Here is a 6,000-nt window from a genome sequence, read left to right on the forward strand (position 1 = left end):
AAGTGGAAGAACCCTGAAGATCTGAGTAGAATGGTACATCAATACTTGCAGAAAGAATGAATAATTTTATTTATGAATATATTAAGATGGATCAGGCTGTTTTTATAGTAGGGAGAAGGATGTTGGATTTGACTAGAAAAGTATTAAATGTAATAGAATGTATATCAAAGAAAAGGTTGAAAGTGAGTTTAATATCATTAGATGTTTTAAAGTTTATGATTTCGTGGAATAGCCAGTGATAAAGATGTCAATAGAGAAATTAGCATTTGGTTTACAATTCAAAAGAGTAATAAATCTACACTCAGAAAATTTTGCAACAATGATATTTAATGATGGTTTAACTATGGTTAACATTAATTAAGCCAAGGCACTAGTCAGGGATGCCCTCTTTCACCAATATTGTTATTTATTTATTTATTTATTTAAAACATTTCTATGCCACCCCCATCACAACAAAGCCTCGGGGCGGCTCACAACATAATTAAAAACATATAAATAACACTTAATACAATAAAAATTAAAAAACCCGGTAACATCTCGGCTTAAAAATTTAAAATCCAATAAATACATAATAAGTTAACAATTAAAATAAGTTTTAAATAAAAAGGTCTTAGCCTGGCGCTGAAAAACAAATAACGACGGTGCCAGGCGGACCTCTCTGGGGAGCGCATTCCATAGATGGGGAGCCACTGCAGAGAAGGCCCTCCTCCAGGTACTCACCCTCCTAGTTTTAGTTATAGAATTATTGCCAGATACTATAAGAACTGATGATACAATAAAAGGTATTGGAATTAAAAACAAAATCAAGATTAAACTATTTGCTGATGATACCTTGGTAACAACTGAAGACCTATTCAAAGTTATGGATTAGATTAACACTCATTTGATGAAATTTGATAACAGGGTTATAGGTTAATTGGAAAAATCAGAGATAATGCTGTTGAATTGCAGCAGAGAAGAAGGGAATTAAGAATAAATTATGCAGATAAAATTAGTAATAAAATAATAAATAATCTGAAGCAGATTCTTTTAATTATGCCTGTCAAAATGCTTGTTTTACATTTATTTATTTTCTGGATTCTCAGCTCTAATCAACATTAAATTAAACCAGGATGTTGCCCTAATTCTGCTTGCAAGCACTAAAATAATAACAAAGCTCTATGTATTCTTAATTCATTCCTGACATATTCTTGTGTTTTAACATCTAAAATATGGCCACTGCTATAGAGTGCCCATTGCTTTAATTTAGTGTTGCTGGCTGAGGAGCAAGAAAACATAAATAAATAAATTATCTGAATACTGTATGATTTCACTTTTAAGCTTATTCTAGAGTTTGTATTGATGAAGTTATGATATGGAGATGAACACAATCAAACATTACAGGAAACTCTGCAACGGTCTAAAACTCAGTACACTGAGTCCAAGTAATTACTAACATACCAATAGAATATAGCAGGCTTATATAAATATAAGCATGAATATTTTCACTGGAAAATTGGTCCTCAATTTAATTTTTCATGCACTTTTTCTCAGGACATGTAGAATTGGAAAGCTAGTTACAGCAATGTCATTAAAATGGCTAAAGATGCCACCTTTTTTGCAATTCTATGACAGTAAACACCAAATCACATTGGCAACTGAAATTGGTCTAGGAGCAATTATGCATAGAAATGTAATAATAATAATAATAATAATATTACAGAAATATTTTCACTGGAGAGTCACAGCCAAGCTTCATGATCCTTAACTAAACCTGAGTGTCCATATGCTTCAATAAAAAAGACTCACTGTGTGATGGAAAAATGGATTTTCTAACTAATATTGGCCGAGCCAGTTTTGCAACAGGGACCATTGCAAAATGGGATGACCATTGGCAGCCAACTTGAAGTAAGCCACATGAAGCTGCATCATACCAAGTCTGACCATTGGGCTATCTAGCCCACTGACTAGTAGGAACTTTCCAGGGCTTCATGCAGAATTCTTTCTTAGTCCTACCTGGAGATGCCAGGAATTGACCTTCCACATGTAAACTATGTACTCTGCCACTGAGCTATAACCCCTCCTGCTAAGCCAGAAGGCATGAGACAAGTTGAAGAGATAATATTATATCTTGATACATAAGGTCTAAAAACCTAAATTATAAACATTGAAAGGCACCTTGGGGATCACTCTTGCTTCCTGAGTTATATTCACCATGTACCCTTAAATGTTCCACCCTGGAGTTCCCCATATAGAAGAAGATAAGCTGCCAGGCAAGCTAAGTGCCACTTTCCAAGCATCTAGTACTTGGTTTGTTACAGCTCTCAGGTATACTCTTCCCTGAAACTAAACTTGCAAATTGATATCCGCAAAGATTTATGAAGTGGCAAAGAATAGTAGAGAGAGGGAGTGCAGAACTCAGTACAGAGTTGTGTGAAGCCCTGTGATACATTCAAAAAGTTATCCAAGAAAATGAAAAGAGAGTTGCTGAGAAAGCCTTCTAGGGTGGACTAGTTTGCAGATGGGGGAGCCAATGGTGCAGTCAAGGCGGTGAAATGGAAAGCTGGTCTTACCTCAGAAGCACACTATTTCAACAGAATGTGTTATAGCAAAATGTCAAATAGTACAGTATTGGATCTCATTCCTGACAATGAAGGAAGAGAAAAAAATCAACACTGCAGAATTTTGGAAGTACTCGTACAATCCACACAATCAAGTAAGATCCACTAAACATATATAAATTTACATCAGAGTAGACATGTCCAGGTACCTACAAGGAACACATTACAGATCCTGACATCTTTTCTTGTTGTAGTCTCTCAATCTAGAAAGTTTTTGGCATGCACTCTCATGGCACCTGAATTTGTCCATAAATTAAATGCACCCACAGTATAGAAAAAAAAAACCCTATTAAATTGTAAAAACGGTTGCACAAACCAACTCCTTGTTGTATATACAGCAAGGTTATTTCTGCAGCCATTTCAGTGTGTAATAAAAGAGATTATTTCTGAGCATTCAGTGAACTATTTTATCTATACTTATAAACATAGCTATGCAGACATACAAAGGCACATCTTTTTCTGAGAATTCTGTATTATAGGTGTGCACACACACACATGCGTGCACATGTAATTCAATATCCATGCTAAATACCCTGAGGAAAAACTACAATCCAGTACACTTAGGGTTTCAGAACCAGAGTTCCAGATATGGATCCAAAGTTTTCCCCATTCATCTCTGTTATGGCCAGTTAAACCAAGTGAGGGCTGTATAAACATGCATTTCAATCTACTAAGTGTGATATTCTAGCAATAAAAATGCACACATTTATATACACATCATAACAGGCCGCAATGTAAACATACTTCCTTTATACAAGCAGAAGGAAATATTTCAGATATGCCTCTCTGGTATCAGTCAAAATAAGTGAACATAGCCAAAGTCCAGAGAGACAAACATCAAAGCAAACCTGCCACAATTATTAAAATATTAAAACAATCCTGACCTAAATATTGTATACATATGTATTGACATGGCTGCAGTATCACCCAAAGACATGCAGTACAGAATCTGACTTTAAGCCAACTGCTTGGAGCACAAAATAATGTATAAATAATGTATGAATAATGTGTGAATATTTCACAATCAGATTTTGATTTTTTTTTTTTTGCATTCTGAATTAACAGTAGAAATTATTTAAATGCATATAATTTTTGAAAGATCAAAAATCTCAAACAAATAAAAAAGAGAAGGGGAACATTGACTTTGATCCTCACAAACTGGCTTGGGTAGATTTTGAATCTGACACCAGCTCCTTAACTCTCTCCCTCTCTGGTGTCATGCTGCATGCTGAGAATGCTTTTGCTTAACTGAGAACATATCATCTTCTGAGGAATACAGCCTGGATAACTAGTCTCTCGGCAGCCTGGGAGACGGAAGTCTGCAACTCCTGCCAAACTTTCCTGCAGCCAATCCAAGGACACTCTAATGCCTGTGAAGAAGCAGCCCCACATAAGGTTTCAAAATCTAAACATTCTCCTTGTTAAGGGGAAAGTTCAACCGTTTCTCATTCTGTCCTATCCTGGGAGGAACAATCTCCATATCTAAACCACTCACATTTCTAACACTGACAAGACATGCCTCTAGGCTGGTATCTGCAGAATCTATATGACATCTGTACCATAGTAGTAATCTCTTTCCAAATGCCAGCTATCTCAAAATGGACATGGAAGAGGCTGAAACCTCTTTTTTTAAGCCCTCATCAGTTGCAAAGGCAGTTTTGAAGCTCTTGAACACATTTGGAGATAAATACAGGGAAGATCTATGAAAAGGGAACACAAAAAACTAAACATATCTCAGTGCACTGATGTTTAAGAGGGGAGTCTCAGATAACAGTTTCTATATTAGCCAGGTTTAAACTGAGAAGGAGAAAGCAGAGATAAAGACTGAAAAATACTGCATTTAATATACTCTGTTCTCAGAGTAAGGACCTTTCTCAATATAAAACTCTCTAATAATAATAATAATAACTATGCCACTGATAGAAGTTTAGAAACATTCCACCTTCTTGCATGAAATTGACTTGGCTTGGCTTGCCAGAGATTTCACACTGCTTTTCAGAGTTATATGCACCAAGATTTGAAATCTGGACATAGTGCAAGTGTCCTTCTGATCAGCAAAGGACAGAGCTGATAGGAATTCATTAATATTTATTTTTATTTATTTATTCAAAACATTTTTATCCTGTCCTTCCTGATAAAACGTCTCACGACAGCTTACAATAAGTAATATAATATTAATTTAATTTAATTTAATTCAAACATTTCTATGCTGTTCTTTGTAACAAGCCTCAGGACAGCTTAGAGAAGATAAAAGAACAATATAAAATACCATTAAAACATTCAACAATGATACAACAAACTACAATTCACAACTAAAAAAGAAAAGAGAAAAAGAAAATGTGACTGTATAAAATTGATATTACTATTAAAATTATTGATATTACTTATTAAAATGGTGGTTAAATAAAAAGGTCTTTACCTGGTGCTAGAAAGAGCAGAGAGTCAGTGCCAGGCAGACCTCTCCGGGGAGCGCATTCCATAGTCTTGGCACCACCACAGGGAAGGCCCTCCTCTGGGTGGATACCCTCCGTATCTCCTTCGAAGAGGGTTCCTTAGAGCAAGGCCTCCCCTGCCGATCTTAAGGGGCATGAAGGCATATAGGGAAAAAGACATTCCTTCAGGTATCCTGGTCCCAAGCCATTTAGGGCTTTATAGGTTAATACCAGCACCTTGAATTGGGCCCGGACTTCAATTGGGAGCCAGTGTAGCTGATAGAAGACCAGCGTTATGTGGGAATAATGACCGGACCCTGTCAGCAGTCTGGCAGCTCTGTTTTGGACCAACTGGAGTATCTGGACCATTTTCGAGGACAGCCCCAGTAAAGCACATTACAATAATCCAACTGGGAAGTCACCAATCCATGTGTCACCGTTGCTAGCCAGTTCTTGTCTAGGTAAGGATGCAGCTGTTGGATCAGCTGAACCTGAAGGAAGGTGCTCCTCATCACCACCATCACCTGGGCCTCCAGGGACAGATCCGGGTTGAGGAGCACTCCTGGGCTGCAGGCCCTGTCCTTTAGAGGGAGTGCAACCCCGTCCAGGACAGAACCAAAATCACTTACCTAATAACCCGAACCGCCCACCAAAAGGACCACCGTCTTATCTGGATTGATTAATTAAAACAATAAATAACAAGCAAAACATAAAAACCATCTCTTCCATGACACTAAAGAAAAAAGAAAGAAAATGCGACTGTAATCAAATCTGAAAACATCTAAAATCCTTAATTCTTAAAATAATGGTTAAATAAAAAGGTCTTTACCAGGCTCCAAAAAGAGTGCATTACCTTTCCTTCATGAGAAGACAAGATGCAGTGGAAGGAGAAAACCCCTCAGTCACAGGATTTGACCTCATCTGTACCTCAAATCCATACATTTATATTTTAAAAAAACCCCTTGCAT

The sequence above is a fragment of the Varanus komodoensis genome, unplaced genomic scaffold, assembly GCF_004798865.1.
Source record: "Varanus komodoensis strain SLA01 unplaced genomic scaffold, ASM479886v1 scaffold26, whole genome shotgun sequence".
Taxonomy (NCBI): Eukaryota; Metazoa; Chordata; class Lepidosauria; order Squamata; family Varanidae; genus Varanus; species Varanus komodoensis.